We start from the raw sequence: 20323 nt of genomic DNA, 5'->3' as shown, positions 1-20323 counted from the left end.
ACTATTATTGGACCCTTGGCATGGACCAAACCAAACTGGATTGGCGGTTTTCTTAAAACAGGTTTTCAAAAACAGAGAGAAAGAAAAGAATAAAAAAATAACCGCAACACTAGACTTTCCACACTTTCACTTCATTCGATTATGATTCGACGTGAAAGGTACTCATCACCGGGTTTGGTTTTGGGGAGATACAAATGGGTGTCTACAGAAGCCCCCAATTTGATAGAGTTTGGAGAAACCAAGTTTCGATAACAAAAGTCAAAGTATCGATAGGGACGGAGAATGATTCAGAACGTTCTGCGACCCTAAATCATTCTTGTAACGTCGATACCTGCAAACTAGCGTTAGTTAAAATAGATAAGAGTGTTAAGAAATACGTATCTTGCACTGTCGAGCACACGTCTCTGAGGGTAACCGATTCTTGTTGCATTGTTGTTGTTGATAACCTTCCACAAGCTAGGGAACGCCATCTTGTTGTTTGTTTTGACGATCTTCCACAAGCTAGAGAATACCGCCTGAAGGCTGCTACGCTTGTAACAGCCTCCAATTTCCGCTGTGACAGTATTCGAAAGACCACTGCTTGTTGATCCTTAATGCTGCTTGAATTTTGCTGATGATGTTTTTAGGTGATGACAATCCTCTTTTCTTTGGGAATACTTGCCAACACAACTCTTGTATGATGTATGACAATCCGATTTAGGGAAAGTTATCAATGCTTCGTAACAATCCATCCTTGGAAATGTTGCCACGATGAAGCGACAATCCGTATCTAGGAAAATTTGCCAAAATCCAATTTTGAGAAAAGTTGCCAATGCTTTGTAACAATCTGTCATAAGAACTTTGCTACGATCGACAATCCACATCTTGGAATATAACTGTTGAAAGTAATCTACCTTGGAAATTTGCCAATGCTATGCTTTTAGGAAAATATTGCCACAATTGACAATGTGCGTCTTAGAACATTTGCAAAAAAGAGTTGACCGACAATCCACTTCGGGAAAATTTGCCACTTACTAAAATGAATGACAATCCACGTTGAGGAACCTTTGCCAAAATTTATGATGAGTAGAGACCTACGACAAACCTTTGGGAAATTTTCCCATAGGGAACTGGGTGTATGACAATCCAATCTCGGAAAACTTGCCAGCGATGACAATCCAAATTTTGGAAAAATTTGTCAAACAGAGAAGGAGCACGACAATCCACGCTTGGAAACTTTACCAGAGATGACAATCTAATCTTGGAAAAATTGTCGTTTGAGAAGAATGCGCGACAATCCACTTTTGGAACTGTTGTCAGTTGGGGATGACAATCCAATCTTGGAAAAATTGTGGTATTAGTGATGCGCTTTTGAACCAATGTCTTGGTGCTTGTAATGAGCCAATGCTTAGGCGCTTAAGATAAGTGAGACGATCGTCGTCGGGTCAATCACTTACTGCGATTGTAATCGAGCTGACTACTAATCATGTCAATTTTGCTTATAGGGGCTAACTAGCGTACCAAGGAACCCAAAATTGCTGTAAGAGGTCCGCATAATCCAATATGGGCCATGAATTGTGTCGCCGTACTGGCACCTACTGGAAGACTCTGGCGCTGGAGTCGGGTCTTCCCTATTTTGCTTTTGCTGCTGCTGCTGCTGCTCGGTTTCACTTCAAACTTTGAACTTGGTCGTTTCCTTTCAACCAAATCCGCTCAAATCTTTTGTAAATTAAAGCTCTTCATCTCTAATTTACTGATCCATATAAATTTGCTCAAACTCCTATCATCTTGGAAGAATCTCTTGTGTCATATTCGCGGTTTTTCGAAAAAATCCGAGAATGTTCTTGCTTGATGGGATGCACCTGCATTTATGTTTTTTACTATAGGACATTTCTTATCTAATTAGGGTTGACCTAAGGCTTAGTGTTGCTTGACTCATTGACTTGGCATGACTCAAGGTATAAACTTGACTCATTGTGATAGACTGACTTGAGGTTGACTCAACTCGATGTGACTCGTGTGTTCGTAGTGTTGACTCATGAAGATCGATATGTTCATGACTTGAAATGTAGAAAAACAAAAAATTTCCGTCATTTTTGTGGAAGGTACCGACTTTTTCCCGAAAAAGAAAGACGTGAAAAAATAAAGAAGCGAAGTTTTTGAAGGTGCATGTTGAATGAGCTTAATCTGTTAACGTTGTCTCTCATAGTAATGGATTGTAACATCTTGGACTATCCTAGTTGACTCGATAATGAAAGTATTTAGGTAACTTAGGTGCGGAGGCTAAGTACTTCATAATTTGTGATGCAATGATGATTGATGTTGATATGACAAGGCATGCTTCAGCGTTGTTTTAAGATTTCATGACAAAGGGTTCCTAAGGGAAGTATATTTGGTCATGTATTTGTGCAGTGTGTGAAAGTGACACTAAGGTTAGGCCGCAAAGGCTAAGTGTATGGAAAGATATTATTTTGAGAAGAGCTAAAAGATGGTGACTCTTAGGCTAGGTAAGCTAACAATGTAAGGATCAAGCCCCCAAGTCTAGCTCTAAAAATCCTCCCCAGCGGAGTCGCTAAAAACTGTAGGGAATATTTCAAGCATTACCCCAAACTTGAACCCCACTGTGATCATACACTTAAGCATGGTGGCGTCTAAAGGGAAGGAAGCTAGAGCAAAAGAGTCGCCAGCAAGTTTTAGGAACTTGTAAACCGTTCACAGGGAGAAGGTTACACCCCTTAACGATCCAGGAGATCGTTAACTCTAATAGGTCTGGAACCATGACTGGAAGTTCGGGGATTATAATCAAATTAACCCTAAACAAGATTATTAATTATCTTATTAAGCGTGATTACAAGTACAAATTCCCTTTAACATGTATTAAAGGCGTGATCAAGCAATAACAATAATAATAAATCAAGCAACATAATAATAATATTCAAAGTAATAATCATAATCAAAGTCATAATCATAATTATCATAATCATGTTAAAGCATAATAGCAAGATCCTAGGCATGATACTAACAAGATTAATAACAAACCCTAGCATGTCACTAAGCAATAAAGATCAAAGCTTTATCCCTAACATGATACTAACATGAATATTAGGAAAGAAATAAGAAGGATCAAAGAAATCATAATAAGTATTTGATATTATAACCTTTTCCCTAAACATGATACTAGGAATCATTGAAACATCCTAAGCATGATTTATATATCAAAATATCAATGCAAACAATTAAAGAACTTACTTGGATGCCTCGTACCTCTTTCTAATAACAAAATACATACGTTAGTAATTTCAAGGAAAATAATAAAATAAACAATTATATTAAATAATTGAAAGAGAGATTTGGGACCAAACCTCCAGAAATTAAACCTTTCACGTCTAGGGCGAAGGCAACTTCAAACTTGGTTAGGTGTATCTAGATCTTTTGAATGCGGAATTTTGTTTGAGAAAATCTAGTTTAGAAAAGAGAGAGAGAGAGTAATCAAGAATTTCTTGATGAGAGTTGGTGATTGAAAGCGGAGGTTTTAGGAGGGCTATTTATAGAGAAAATCAACCGGATATGATAAAAAACGAATCAGAGTTTCGAAAAGAATAAAACACGACGCTGTTGCCAGACGTTGCGCGTGTCGCCAGACGCCAGGTCTGTCGCTAGGCGACAGACATGTCGTATGGTGCTGCAACCAGTTTTCCACGCGTTTTCTTATTTTGATAAAATTTAAGCGTACGAGAGTGTAAAACTGTATTTTCCTTAAAACACTTCTTTTATTCTAAATTAAACTCTTAAAAGTCAATTTATCAATGCTATTCAAATTAGGATTCAAAAGAACCTTCTAGAAGATTCTAGAAGACTATAATCAATCCTAATCGCATTAGGAATGATAAATCTATAATAGGCCCTCCTCTAGATCATTGGGCCGCATATAAAGATCAAACTGGGCTTTTTAGTAATTTGGCCATAACTTCCTCATTATTCATCAGAATTGGGCTTATAATATATCGTTGGAAATCTCTTTTCGAACCCATCCCAACCAAACTATTATTGGACCCTTTCCATGGACCAAACCAAACTAGATTAGCTGTTTTCTTAATATAGGTTTTCAAAAACAGAGAGAAAAACAAGAATAAAATAATAACCGCAACACTAGACTTTCCACACTTTCACTTCATCCGATTATGATTCGACGTGAAAGGTACTCATCACCGGGTTTGGTTTTGGGGAGACACAAATGGATGTCTACAGTTTGCACATCATTTTTGAGGGATAAGAAGCTATTCATTTTGCACTAAGTAACCCCTCATATTTACCCTCATTACACCTAATTAAACCTATCTACGTTGCTTCCCAACTCCTCCACTTCCCCTTCCCTTTTTACGTGTACATTATATGTTAGTCTCATTAGTTTTTCATCACAAAAAAAAGCTGCATATACTTTCCTCTCGCTTCATCATTTTTGTGAGTTTCAAAGGCAAATCAAGGGGTAAATATAAGTCTATTTTGCTGCTTAATCAAACTCCAATTATTCGTGGTCAAATTCCTCCTCTTTCGAAATGTCAAAACCAAAGAACTTTTAGGGTTTTCAAGGGGTTGCTTATGCGTGGGTTTAAGGGCTGAATTCATGGCTTTCCTCACCTCCTTCTAGTCTATAATTTTGTCACTCATCTAGAGGTAACTAGCCTTTCTCCTTTCGGTTGGAATTACAGGATTTTGGGGTTGGATTAATAGGTTATAAGTCATGATTAGGGTAGGTTTATTTTCTGATTTTTGTTCATGGTTTTATGACAGAATTTCATGTGAATTTAATTGAGTTTATGGGTTTAAATCATGTTTTTCATGCTTTAATTTAATTGATATAAAATCCTAATTGTTGTATGATATTAACATGACGTTTTATTAGGTTTTTATATGATTTTTAGGGCTTTAAAATCTAGGATGTTACTACTATGGTCCATTTCATTTGGACTACTACTATACTTAATTATCATTGGTGTGTTTTTTTTTTTTTTTTTTTTTTTTTTTTTTTTTTTTTTTTTTTTTTTTTTAGGTTTGGTCAAACCTTAAATTTAGTATTTTCCTTTTTTAATTCCTTTTTTATTTTTCAAAAATTAATTACTTTAATTCCAAAAATCATTTTATAATTTTTGTAATTTATTTATTAAATTCAATTTTTAATTAAATCAAAAAAATAAGATTAAATTAAAAAAATTGAAAAAAATTCATCAACGTTCTTCGTAGTTCATCATTGTTCATCGACATTCTTCAATCCTTTAAATTTGTTCAATAATCGATGTATTTCTCTAGAAATTAAGGTCTACAGTCGTGTGTCGATGAAGAAACTGATAGAGAAGTTCTACATTCGTGCGTGGATGGAGAAAACAAAATAAGATCTACAGTCCCGATTCATATCGGCGTTAATTGTAAAAAATTAGATTTCACTTATGCAATATCAATCAGCGGATGCTTAAACATCGAGTTTATGAATTCGATCACAAAAAATTTGATTTATTTTGGTGATCTAGGTTATTCAAGATAACCAGTTACGAAACCGTATCATTTTTCTTCGAAACACTATTTGATCCAAAAAGTTGGAGACGGAAATTCAAAATCGTGTTTGTGTGTAAGGAATTGCCCTACTAACAAATAAGACATTACTTATTATGTACAACTTAAATACTAAACAGTTAAGCCTCTATGTTATGCTGGACATTACTAATTAATTTAATTTAATGTGCGACTAGTAGAAGATAATTATACCTAAACATGTACAAAAATAAAATTCAATCTAATGTAACTATTAAATATAAAAAAATTTTATGGAATCAATATCTTTTAGGATATCTTTTAACATTAGAAATATTATTTTAAAAAATTTCAATCACCAATTAAAAAAAGGATAGTTTCCTAATTTCTTATCTTATAATTATTGTATAGATGATTTTTTAGTATAATTTTAAAATTTTGAAAATATTATATTTTAATATTTTTAAATTATTTTAAGCTGCACATCTCCATCGTTCTACACGGAGAACTCTATTTGTAAGTTTTACGACTGCCGACTATTGCGTTTGAACACCAACCATTGTTAGAAAGAAAGCAGATGTAAGTTACTCAAAACAGGTTTGTTTATATGTATTTGTACTATAATTTAATTATAAAATTGTGTAATTTATATTCGATTTTAAACATTGATCGCATATATGCATATAGGGTTTATGTATTGAAATTATTCAAGAACAAATTAATTGCATATATATCTAGGGTTAATGTCATCGACAAAGATTTGTAATTTCCTATCATTAGTAAAATCAACACCAAAATACTTGCTTTTTCCTTGTAGAAAGATAAGGGAATGATAAAAGACATTCACAGCAAAGTGTCAAACATGGAGGTATCATTGGCTGCACTAATTACCGAAGTTGCAAGTATAACCAAAATTTTATCCAATAGTATGTCCAAGGTTCCAGAATCAATCGGTATCATTGCGAATCAACAACTCGTAAATTGCTCTAAGTCTCCTTTCCTAATCCCCAATGGTGAGTTGATTGTCAGTACACGTGTCTCAGCCACTAAGCAAAAGCTAGATGTGGACAACACTCTTGATGTGGATAACACTCTGGATGTGAAAAACTCTCTAGATGTAGACAACACTCTTGATGTGGATAACACTCTGGATGTGGAAAACTCTCTAGATGTTGAAAACACTGCCGATGAAGAACAAGTTAAATGCTTCGATATTGATTCATTCAGCATTCGTAATATCCGTTTGAATGAGCCTTAATTTCCTCCGGATCTTGAAACACTAAAGGACATTATTGACAAGGAGGAAACACTGATGGATACAAAAGCAAAAGAGAAGGCTAAAAGCCCTGACATAAAGGTGAAAAATCCAAAGCCAAAATCAACACCAAAGACTGGTAATGACAAATCTAATGACATGATTTCCTCAAATTCAAATTCAGAGAAGAGGTCGCATAGGAAGCCAAGGACTAGAGCAATAAATAATTTAATCGATAACTCTGTGATTGTAGAAATGGTAATCATTCCTTATTATATTGATCATTACATTTAATAAGTATATTTTTGATTTGGGGTAAACTTTCATTTATATTTTGGTCATTACATTTTATAAAGGCTTCACCGTCCTCAAAGCCAGAGTAATGAAATAAGAGCAAATCAAAAGCACAAGTGGAAAAGGTAATAGACATGAATAATTCCTTCCAATTAAATTTGTGAAATGAGTATTGCTAACTGTGTATTGTAGCAACATACACCTATTCATGAAAAAACATCAATGTGCTCTATCGAGAAGGAAAACCAAACTCTTGGAGAATTGGTTATCATATTTTCATTACGTTTCTTATTTTACTATTCAACTCTATTTGATCCAAAAAAGTAACATCGTACAAACAATTATATGCAGGCCCAGTTATCAAAATCAAAGAGGCAGAAGAAATGCAATAAGAATGCATTTACCGGAGAGGTGATCTGGTACAAAATTATTAGTTAATATAGCAATGACTAAACACAGTACTGGTTATTACATAATTATTTTATTACCCTATTTTCCTATGGTTCATTGTTATTTAAATTTCTACGCATTACACGCAGGAATCAAGTAATAAGGTTAAAGTACAAAGTTTTGATGAGGTAATTTTGTGTAGAATTACCCTAAAGATAGGGTCATTTGTGAACAACTACCCATTTTTTTTATTTGTTTAGAACTACCCGCAAGTTTGGAAAAGTTTGGGTAGCACTACCCACTAATGTTTTTCGCCCCATTAAAACGTTATTTTGGCCTAATTTTTTACTTTTTTCAATTACAATGGTCAATTTATGCTAAAATAAGTAAAAACCCCAATTCAATTAAACCTCCAAACCTTAGAAATTAAAATCCCCAAATAATACTACACTCATGAACCCTAAAATAAATTATGATTAAAACCTTAATTAGGTTAATTAAGGTAAATTAAAACCTTTATACAAATTGGGAGGGTTAATTGGGTGGCAAAAGTGAAAAAAGTGAGCTCCGATAACGTCTTAATTGGACGAAAAATGTTAATGGGTAGTGCTACCCAAATGTTTTCAAACTTGTGGGTAGTTCTAAACAAAAAAAAATGGGTAGTTGTTCACAAATGAGCCTATCTTTAGGGTAGTTCTACACATAAAATTTCCCTTTTGATAATAATGGTGATGTGAATCAGTTTCAAGATCAGCATTCTCCAACTCCCTTATTTCTTGAATATGTATCACAACTAACATCCTTGGAGAAACATATATGTACCATGGTTCACAAAGAACGACATTATGAAGAATTATATTTTGCCAAAAATATACCAATTATCAGGTTGACCATTGGTGAATCTTGGTCTTTGTATCCAGATAGATTTCTATCTGCTCAGGTATGATATATCTTAATCTTCCAACCCTTCTTAGTTTAATGTTTATATACATGTTAACCTATATGTCATTTGTTTTTTTTTCCCTTCATATGCAGCTGATAAATGTGTATTTATATGATATGGTAATGGGATTAAATGATCCAACTAAGCTCATATTGCTGTCAATATTTCAGGTATTCACAATAGTTATTGCAACACATATCAAATGATTATGATTTATAACAATAGTTTAATTACATGATGCATCCAGACTATAGTAATGAGGTCAGATGAATGGTGCCCACATATGATAAATCAATTGACTCTTAATTACTGGTACAAAGTGTTTGAACCCTTTGTATCGTGTGGAGATCTCAACAAGATTGAACAGGTTTGAGCTTTGTTTGTTTGGTACAATTTTGCATATGTGTTTAATGGTATGTGCGTCATAAAATGATGTATGTTCATCAGATATTCATCCCAGTTACGGAATTAGGCGCACCAAATTGGTTCCTATTAGTATATCATGTCTTTGCTAAAATGGTGTACATCGTTGATCCTCAAGAGAATAGTAATAGACGAATGCTTTTTTCAATGGATATAGTAACTATCTGACTGTGTGTTAGCCTTATAAACACTTGTTGTTGATGTGTGATTATAATGTTTTTTGAAAATGTGAACAGATGAAATGTGCTACCAGTGCTACGCGAAGAAATTCATTGGGTCGATTTTTCAAAGACTATACAGTTATTTCACATAAATTTATAGATGTTCATACGCAACCACACGGGTATATCCATCTAAAATCATACCATTATCCTAAATGTTCATATGTTTAATTTATATTGCTAAGTTAAATTTATTTTCAAGCGTGATTGTGGAATGTATGTCTTGAAGTAGATCAAGTGTGGTGATATGAGGGCCATGAAGGACATTACATATACAGTATGTTTTGAAACTTTATTAATTGTGAAATTTACACTATTGTACGATTGCTATAAATTTAACTCTCTTTTTTATCGTGCCATGACAAGTGAAATGCGTGCTCTACGGTTAAAGTATTTGGCAAAGCTTCGTACCAGTGAACATAATATTGATGACAACATCAAGAGGTTGTGCAGTAATTTTTCCGTATGAGCGGCGCTAATTACATTGTTTAGCTTACGAATATGTTTTCATTTTATGCAGTACACAAGTGGAATTCATGTTGTAACAAGATTATTTTTCAATAATCAATGACTTTGAATTTCTTATTTTTAATATATATATATATATATATATATATATATATATATATATATATATATAATGATTTATTTATAATAAGGCAATACCTAACAATATAACACACTTTTAAAGGTTCCCTCTTGTTTTTAAACCACCTCTCCCTTTATATTGTTGCCTATCTTTACCCTTATAATAATATATTTTAATTGTCATGTCTGTATGATAACAAATAGGTGATGTCAAACTGTAATTAAAGAAAACACATATAGTTGTAAAAAAAATAGAGAAGTAAAAAAATCAAACAATAGTGATGATGTGGCATTTTTTTCTTTTCGTATTTTTACTTTTCATTTAAAATCTTTTTTTTCCTTAATTTTAGTATTCTATACAGATATGTCCTACTATAACTAAAGAGATTACCATAGTTACAGCCAAAATAGGAAACTAACAACCTCGAGCCTTTTTTTTTTGGAACATATAAAAACTTGCACTATATGGTTATATATATGACTGGACAATGTCCTTTGTTTAAACATGACATTACAAAAATAAAACTTCAAACAAAGAAGTTGTTGTGCTGCTTTCTTGTTTTTTTATATTCCCTTTGGTCATTCTTTTTTTTTTTTTTTGGAACATGTAAAAACTTGCACTATATGGTTATATACATGACTGGGCAATGTCCTATGTTTAAACATGACATTACAAAAATAAAATTTCAAACAAAGAAGCTGTTGTGCTGCTTTCTTGTTTATTTATATTCCCTTTGGTCATTCTTTTTGTAAGTTATGGGCCCTGTGGATAGATAATTTTTTTTTAAAAATAAATTAAAGATGCTAATCATTTGGAAAGACATTTGCTTTGTTGTATTTTTATTTATATTTATTTTCCTCCAACTTCATTATGCAAATTAATTAAAATTAAATTAATGGGGAAGGGACTATAACATAAAACATTAACAATGAGTATAAACCATAAACATAAGAGTTGTTGCATATAACAAAACATAATGTTATTAAAAATATACTACTAATACTACTACTTAATGGTTAAGGCAATCCTACCGTCCTACGAACATATAAACACTTAACTTGTGCAAATAAAAATATAAACTTGTCCTTGAAAGCAATAAAAAAAATCAGCTATTCTAAATATGTAATATCCAATACGGAGTTATGTTAAAGACAGTTCAAACTAAAATCTTCATGGTTATCTTCATATAGCAGAGACCTCAGGACCATCACCACCTGGATCAGCTACACTGACAACAGGTTTATCACCTTGATCAGCTGCACTGACAATAAATTCATCACCTTGATCACCACGCCCTGTGGTGGTAGCAAATACACCATGGTCACCAACATCTTCAGCAGATTGACTGGTGGTAGCAGAGATAGCATGATCACCACCCTGCTCGCCTTCTTTTACATTGCCACTCTCATCCTCCGCCGCCTCATTAGCTTCGGTTTGCTTCACTGTTGCATCGTCTTCACCCACAACCTCTTTCACACTGGTGGATTCTGTTTCCACAGCCTCAGCATTCTTAGCTGATTCAAAACCAAAACCCGCTAAAACTTTAGCTTCTTCGACTTTTTTATCCACCTCGACAATTACATCACTTTCAGGAGAACTTTTTCAGCATCATCATCTTGAGCATGTGGCTCACGAACAATGTGCATGGATGGATTTTCAATTTAAGATGTCAGGCGTTCTATTATAATTTTCGTGCTTTAATTTTGTTCCTCGTCTTCACCTTCATCCAAATCAGCATCTTTGTTTTCTTCAACCACTGATTCATATTTCTCCTTAGTTTTTGTGGTCTTTTTCTTCTTTGAAGCAACCACTTCAGATTCTTCAAATTGGTCTGATTTCTTTCCCTTTGTTTTTTTTTCGGGCCAACTTACTTTGGGGCCCCAACAACTTTCTCCTTCTCTCCCTTTTGTTTTTCAAAAGCAATCTTCCTTTTCGAAGCTCCTTGTTTGCCCTTTGTTTTTGGCTTTAGAACTTCCTCCTCTTCCTCTGCTCCGTTTTCCTCAACATCTTCTTCAGCATCCTTGACTGCTTTCTGAAAAGGGAGGGCAGTATACATAGAGTTAAGAAATTACATATCACATACTTATGTAATGACAAATACGTAGATAGGTTAAACCATATTTGCATAAACATACGTATATAACATAACTACATATCACACCAATAACATGAATATGTAATGACAAACTTGACAATAGGTTAAACCATATATTAAACACCATCGTTATATTATATATCATACTTTGGTGATCATATACATACAAATAAATAATAATTAATATGATAATGGTGCATACCTTCTTCAAAACTGTCTTCCCCTTTTTTCTACCCTTAGTTTTTTTCTTTGGTACTTCCTCCTCTTTCTCTTCCTCTGTTCCCTCTTCATCAACATCTTCTTTTGCCTCCTTGGCTGCTTTATGAGAAGGGAAGGCAAAATACATATAGTTATAAAATGACATAACACATATTTATGTAATGACAAACAGGATTATAGGTTAAACCATATTTGCATTAATATACATTTATAACATAAATATACATATCAAACCATTAACATGAGTATGTAATGACAGAAATGATAATAGATTAAACCATATATAAACACCATCATTATATTTATATATCATACTTTGGTGATCATATACATATAAATAAATAACAATTAATATAATAATGGTGAATACCTTATTCAACCCTTTCTTCACCTTCTTTTTCTTTTTTCTTTCTTTGTCACTATTAGATTCACTGGCCAAATCCTCAGCTCCACTATCTGTTTCGTCCTCATGATAACTGTAATCCCCCTCCTCTTAAATTTTTCCTTTACCCTTTTGTTGCTTTTTTTTTGGCTCGCTTCACTAGCCATGTCTTCATGGACGTATGCCAAAAAACTGCCCATCAACCTCCACATCTCGTTCACGGCACCAACCCATCTACCAATCTTACCTTGAATGAGGTCAAGTGCTTTCTCGACAACTTGCATATGTTCTGGCGGAGCCTTTCCGACTATTTGGGCCTTTTCCTTGTCAATCACCCCCATCAACTACAACACAAAACATTATCATTTAATTGTAGGTAATTAAAATATAAAAAATTAGTACATACACCAGGAAAAAAAAACAGGATGGTACTTACTTTACTTGTTTGGTATCTGTAGGGAATATTTCAAGCGTTATCCCTAGCTTGAACCCCACTGTGATCATACACTAAAGTAAGGTGGCGTCCAAAGGGAAGGAAGCTAGAGAAAAAGAGTCGCCAACAAGTTTTAGGAACTTGTAAACCGTTCACAGGGTGAAGGTTACACCCCTAAACGATATAGGAGATCGTTAACTCCAATAGGTCTGGAACCATGACTGGAAGTTCGGGGATGAAGGTACAAATCCAACCTTAAAGAGATTGAACCTGCCTTAATAATAGGTCTCTACTTTTTTCTTCTCGTATTCATGTATGCTTTTTGACTAACATGCAATCAATAGGTTTACCCTAAACCTGTTTACCTATGTTGGTTGAATATTAATGCACAAATAAATCTATTATTGGCAATCACTTGAGTTATAATCAAATTAACCCTAAACAAGATTATTAATTATCTTATTATGCGTGATTACATGTACAAATTCCCTTTAAACATGCATAAAAGACGTTATCAAGCAATATTAATAAATATAATCAAGCAACATAATAATAACAAGTATAATCATCATCATAATAATAATTAAAATAATCATAATCATGTTAAAGCATAATAATAGCAAGATTCTAGGCATGATACTAACAAGATTAATAAAAAACCCTGGCACGTCACTAAGCAATAAAGATCAAATATATAGCCCTAACATGATACTAACATGAATATTAGGAAAAGAAAGTAGGAAGCATCGTAGGAATCATAATAAGCATATTTGATATTATAACCTTTTCCCTAAACATATACTAGGAAGACCAAAAACACTTTAACATGACATTAGGAATTATAATAATAACCTAAGCATGATCTCTATATCATAATATCAATAAATCAATTAAAGCACTTACTTGGATGCCTCGTACCTCTTTCTTTCACATTTAGGGCGAAAGCAACTTCGAACTTGGCTAGGTGTTTCCTGGTCTTGTGAATGCGGAATTTTGTATGCAAAAGGGTTCGTTTAGAAAAGAGAGAGAATAAGCTTTAGCGTAGAGAGAGAAGAGAATTAGAAAACTAGAGAGTTGATGATTGAAAACGGAGGTTTTAGGAGGCTATTTATAGAGAAAATCAGCCAAACGGATAGAAAAACAAATAAGAGTTTCGACGAGGATAAAAAAGGTAGGCGCCAGACGCTTAAAATTAGCGCCAGGCGCCAAGAATTAGTTCCAGGCACTAATCCCTGTCGTCAGGCGCTAGAAATTATTTTCATGCGTTTTCTTAATTCTGATAAAATTTAGCCGTACAAAAGGGCAAAATCGTATTTTCCTTAAAAACACTCTTTTATTCTGATTAAAACTCTAAAAAGTCAACCAAAGTCAATTTATCAATGCTAATTGAATAAGGAATGAAAAGAACCTTCTAGAAGAGTCTAGAAGACTAAAATCAATTCTAATTGCATTAGAAATGATAAATCCATATTAGGCCCTCCTCTAGATCATTAGGCCGCATATAAGTATCAAATCTGGCCTAGTTTATTAATTTGGCCATAACTTCCTCATTATTCATCGGAATTGGGCTTATAATATATCGTTGCAAATCTCTTTTCAAGCCTCATCCAACTACACCATTTATGGGACCATTGCTATGGACCAAACCAAACTGGATTGACTGTTTTTTTTAAAATAGGTTTTCAAAAATAGAGAGAAGAGAAAAGAAATTAAAACTATCCGCAACACTAGAGTTTCCACACTTTCACTTCATTCGATTATGATTCAATACAAAAGGTACTCATCACCGGGTTTGGTTTTGGGGAGACACAAATGGGTGTCTACAGAAGCCCCCACTTTGACCGAGTTCTGAGAAACGCAAGTTTCGAAAACAAAAGTCAAAGTATCGATAGGGACGTCGAATGATTCAGAACGTTTTGCGATTCTAAATCATTCTTGTAACGCCGATACCTGCAAAACTAGCGTTAGATAAAACGGATAAAAGAGTTAAGAAACGCGTATCTTACACCGTCGAACACACGTCTCTAAAAGTAACCAATTTGTTGCTGCATTTGCTATATCAATGACCTTTCGCAAGCCAGGGAATGCCATCCCGCTTGTAACTGCCTCCAATTCTTCCATGATAGACTTTTTCAAGCTAGAGAGCCCCATCGAAGATTGCTTCGCTTGAAACCACCTTCTAGCGCTTTGTGACCATCTTCCGCAAGCCAGGGAACACGATCGAAGATAACTTCACTTGAAATCACCTCCAGTTGTTTGTCACAACTCTTCGCAAGCTCGGGAACGCTGCCGAAGATATCCTCGCCTGAAGCTATCCTTATTTGTTGTGATAATATTCCGAGGAAAATTACCAAAGACTAACGCTTTTGCTGCTTTTGAACCTGTATGTCGGTGCCTTCTGAATTATGAACCAGTATGTCAATGCCTTTGCTGTATGAACCATTATGTTGGTGCTTTTGATGGGCCAACGCTTAGGCGCTTTAAGCTAAGTGAGACGATCATTCATCAGGTCGATCACTTTATGAAATTGTAATCAAGCCAATTACTAAATCATGTCAAATTTCTTAGAGGGGCTAACTGGCATACCAAGGAGCCCAAAATGTTGTAAGAGGTCGAAATAACCGTACTGAATGACCGAGCATTCTGTCGCCTCTAAAATATTGCTGGCGCCACATATTTGGCTCTAGTGCTAGGCGCTGGAACTAGCGCCAGGTGCTAAACCTTATACTCTGGCGCCAAAGCCTGTCGCTTGGTGCTAGAGTCGGAATTTCCGTATATGTCCCTTTCTTCGTCATTTCCGCTGCTGCTGCTCATTTTTCTCGAGAAATTGCCGCTGAACTTAATTCACTCGTTCTTGCTCGTTTCTCAACCGAATTCACTCAAATTTGTTGCAAATCAAAGCTTATTTCATCCATTTTCCCGATCTATGTAAGTTTTCTCCAAACTCACCCTGGTTTTGATGAATTTTGCACATGTTTGTTCACGAATTTCTTGAAAATTCAAAACTTGAATTGCTTAATTCACTTTGTTTGTCAAATTTTATGCCATGAAATTGCTTTATTATGTTTATATATTGCCTTGGGAGTAATTTGAGACTTGTTTGACTCAATTTGGTGAAGAAATGAACGAATCACCATTGTTGGACCTTTTAAGGTTGGGAAGACAATGTAGCTTGTTCTTGGTGTTCTTGCTAGCAATTCTTGTCCAATTTGTCACAATAATTACAATAGTATTGCAAGAAATTGTTGGGATGCTTGAAAAATGTCGTGTATGCTTAATTTGAAATTGTGCTCTGTTTTAGTACTACGTACTCTGTTTTTTTTTAACATAGTATCATGCAGCTAGGCAAACCTTAGATACTATAGAACCTTAATTTATGATGATTTTGCATAATGTAGCATGGCTAGACAACGAGGTTTGGGTTCACGGTCCCGAGACACGCGACGGGAGCATGAGCCCATGGAGGAGGACGCCGACCCCTCCACTTCTCTTGGTCCTCTCCCTGAGTGGGATGAGCGGACTCGGTACTTCTCCCTTGTCCACCATATTTCTGAGAGGGTGCGATGTGGGATCACGGTTGGTAGGACGCGCTACCACGGCTTAGGTTGCGACACACTAGGTGACCTGTACAAGATGTATATCAGTGTCGATGGAGAGGTGAGACTTCTCTGGGAGTCTTGCGGGTTGACTGCACTATTTGAGACCTCGGAGGCCATGATTGCCTCTAGCGGGGGTCAGCATGTGGCTCGTGCCCTGGCGGAGTTCTTTTGGGACACCACCAACACTTTCCACTTCCCTTAGGGTGAGATGATGGTCACCCTGACCGACTTCAGTCTTATTACGGGACTGGAGTTTAGTTCCGCTGCGCTGCCGTTTGACAACGAGTTCAACGTCTTTTCTCTTGAGGTTGAGGAGCTTTTGGGTCCGATTGTTGTTCGGGCTCGTGCTGAGGTAGAGTTGACCCAGTTTAGCGCCAAAGGCATTCGCCGATCGACACTGGCGGCAGCTTTCGAGGATGATGCGACCACCTGAGAGCAGCGGGTGCGCATCTTTGTACTTATCTTGCTGCCAGGAACGTTTTCTCCTGACAAGGGTAGTAGAGTGCTGCTTTACTACCTACCTACGGTCCGTGATCTACACTTGATCGAGACTTATGACTGGGCTAGCTTGGCCTATGCTGACTTCGTTCGAGCGTTATGAGACTCGTGTCGACACCGGTCCTTCACGGGAAACGTCGTTCTGTCCAGATTTCGGAGAGTAGTAGAGGTATAATTTATCTCCTATGAAGTTTACCTCTAAGCTTTGGTTAGCACTTGCTGATACTTTTCGCCTTTTGTAGATCTGTTCTACGAGTACTTTCCCTTAATTGCCCCGGCGAGACCATTGATGCGCAGGTTTCCAGTGAGTGCCTGTTGGGGAGGCCGCCGCGCTGGGATGTCTACTCTTATGTCCGAGATTAGATCATCTCAGTATGGTTCTTTGTATAGTTGAACACTTTCGTATTACCTTTGGTAGATTCTTATCTGATAGGCGTTCTTTGCAGGAGCCTAACGTGCAACACCGGCCGTGGATCGGCTTAGTTGTCCTTGGGTTAGCTGTGCAGTATACCGCTGATCGTCGCTATTTCTTAGGGACATATGGAGCAGTTGCATATCTCGGAGAGAGGGTTGCTATTCAGCATTCCTCAAACACTTTCGTCGTTCCTGCTCCTCTGCCGCGACATATGTTCAATGGTGCGAGGTTGGTGAGCATGTCAAAGAGAGCTGGTACCCCTTGGCAATCTTATACGACCCCTGGGCGGTGTTATGAGGAGGAGCAGTTGCCACTGTTAGCTAAAGCCCCTGTTCTAGCTGAGGAGGTGGCGGTATGATTTTCATCTTTTACCTTCTGTTAATTAGCCCCCCAAGTAATATTTTACTGACTTTGATTTGCTTTCGTCAAGCTGGACCTACTGATTTCGTGCCACCTCGTATGTCCATCCATTATCAGGGGACATACGGGCCGATCGAGGAGATGATTCCTCCGGCTCCTAAGGAAGAGCGCTTCGTGGAGCGCGATTCCTCGTCACCAAACTCGGGTAAGCTTTATTTATTTGCAATTTTTTTCATGTATTTTATGCATCATTACTGACTTTATTTCCTTGACAGTTCTCGTGCGAGGTGGTCACTTCTATAGATGCCTTCCGGAGCCAGCTCGTTCGGATGAGGAATGTGGCTATGTGTCGTTGCGACGACGCCGTTTAGGAGGTAGTTTTCCTTCTTATTTTTGCATTACTGCTTCTATTTTGATTGTTACTGACTTAGTTTCTTTTTGTAGGGTTAGCCCATTCCCTTCTCGTACCAGGACGAGACATGAGGTGCGGAGAGACCCAGCCAGGTCTAGCTCGAGACGTCGCCGTGCTGGCTCTGGCGGTCGGAGTGGTCGTTCTGATGCTGCTCGGACTGAGGCGGTGGAGGGCTCGGGCTCTTCATCTGAGGGTAAACGCGCTGCGCCGGTAGGCCAAGGAGAGGCTACCTCGGCTCTTAGAGGTGGTGGGATGTACGAAGTCGGCTCGTCATTGCAGCAGCCTCCGCAGCCTCAGCCTCAGGTTGATCTTTGGTGGACGGGTCCTGAACTGAGTTTTTCACCTCTCGAGGAGACTGGAGCTGGAGCTGGTGGAGAGGTTACTCCTCGTACTACGCAGTTTTATGACATGATGGGCATCTCTCATCATCTATGTTCTCCGGCGTCGTAGTTTATTCCTGTGCTTTTTTTTATTTTGACTTTGTATAGAACTTTGTCTTCATTAGACTCATTTATTAGACATATTTGTATATACATACTACTATGAATTTATTTATTTAATATTTATTTATTAGTTTTTTCATTTTTATGTGCATGTTTGTGTGTGCAAAGAATTGTGATAATTAATAATTTTGCACAAAAATTCCGTCATTTTTATTATTGATGGAGGGTATCTGACTTTTTTCCCCAAAAAAGAAAAATGAAAAACTAAAAATATTGGATTTACAAAAACTTAAAAATTAAGTCTAATTAAAATCCAAAAAAATATAACTAATATAATTGATATATTAATTAAGAAAAAGGGGTATAACAAGAATAAAGATCGTAAAGTCATTGTTTAGACTCGAATCAGGCAAAAAAACGCAGTTTTTGAAAAGCTCGTATGATAAGACACGTCAGCGCCATCTAGCGCCACGCATTTTGCGTTAGCGCCAGACGCTAATTGTTAGCGCTTGGCGCCAGGCTCTAGCGTCAGGCGCCAGCTTCTGGTGTCTGGCGCTGATGAGCGCTGACTCCGAATCCTTTCCGGATTAAAACTGTGCCGATTTTGCGTGTAAATATCCCCCTGCTCAGCCGATTTTCTTCATAATTTTAGCAGATTAAATATAATCTTAGCTTTTGAAAAAAAAAATCATGTCTTTAATCTCTAAGAGTTTTACCAACTTCACTCATGAATGGTGTCGGTCTTTAACTGTCAAGGAGAGAAAAGAATTAGACTTTTTTCATATGGGTGGTATTTATGGTGTCAAGGGGATAGATCATGATGTAGACTTTATTCATACCGCCTTAGAATATTGGGATGTGGATACTCATTGTTTTAGACTAGGGTGTGATGAAATTAGCTCTTGCCGGAAGAATTCGATGCTATCTTAGGCTTCCCTACATTAGATCTTGCAGTAATCCCTAGAATAAATGAATATTATTATAAGGATTTTGAGTGCTTCTTTAATTTCAAAGACAAAGATCTAACAAATATAGTAGATGGTAGCATAGTTAATTTGAAAGAATTTGCTCGCCATTATTTTGATAGACCTTATTCTGAGTCTTTTCATGTTTATATAAGGACTTTTCTTTTTTGCATGCTTAACCAATATCTTCCCACTAGTGGTAGAACTAACAAGGGTCAAGCAATTATATCAACTGTTTTGGAGTAGATTGAATCCGGGAGAAATTCAATGCCACTAATCGTTGGAGAGACTATGCTTAGTCTTGATGAATTGAAAAGAAATCCAAAAGCACCTTTTCGGGGCTCTCCAATTTTATTACAGGTAGAAAAATAATATTTTTAATTACAGAAAGCAAAAACATATTTTTGTATAGTAATATTAATTTATTTGCATTGAATTTTTTTTACAGATGTGGCTAATGGAGAGACTAGAATTAATTAGTTCTCCCGACAACATTGAAAAATACACTCCAAATTGCTTTGTGAGAAGGAAGAAATTCTTCTCTAAGATGGGGCGCCATGAATGGAAGAAGGTCTTTGCCTCTTGCAACTTTGCCATCAAGTGGGTTATCCCTTGGTGGAAAATAGAAAAGATGGTTGGTGTCAACAAGCAACCCTTCTGCCGTCTTCCATGTTTATCCAGGATGACTTTTTATTATCCCTGCAAGGTAAAAAGACAGTACGGCCTACTTCAAACAATTCCTTCTGGGGATCTTCATCGTCCCTATGAATTTCCTGTGTCTCAAGAAGTAGACAAATTTGATGCTTATTGGGGCGCTAGACCTTTATGGGAAGTGATTACCCAAAAGGTTCCTCCTTCCTTGCCCAATGATGTGAGGAGGTG

This window comes from Chenopodium album, chromosome 8 (assembly GCF_948465745.1).
Source record: "Chenopodium album chromosome 8, dcCheAlbu1.1, whole genome shotgun sequence".
Classification (NCBI taxonomy): Eukaryota; Viridiplantae; Streptophyta; class Magnoliopsida; order Caryophyllales; family Amaranthaceae; genus Chenopodium; species Chenopodium album.
This window is presented reverse-complemented; position numbering follows the sequence as displayed.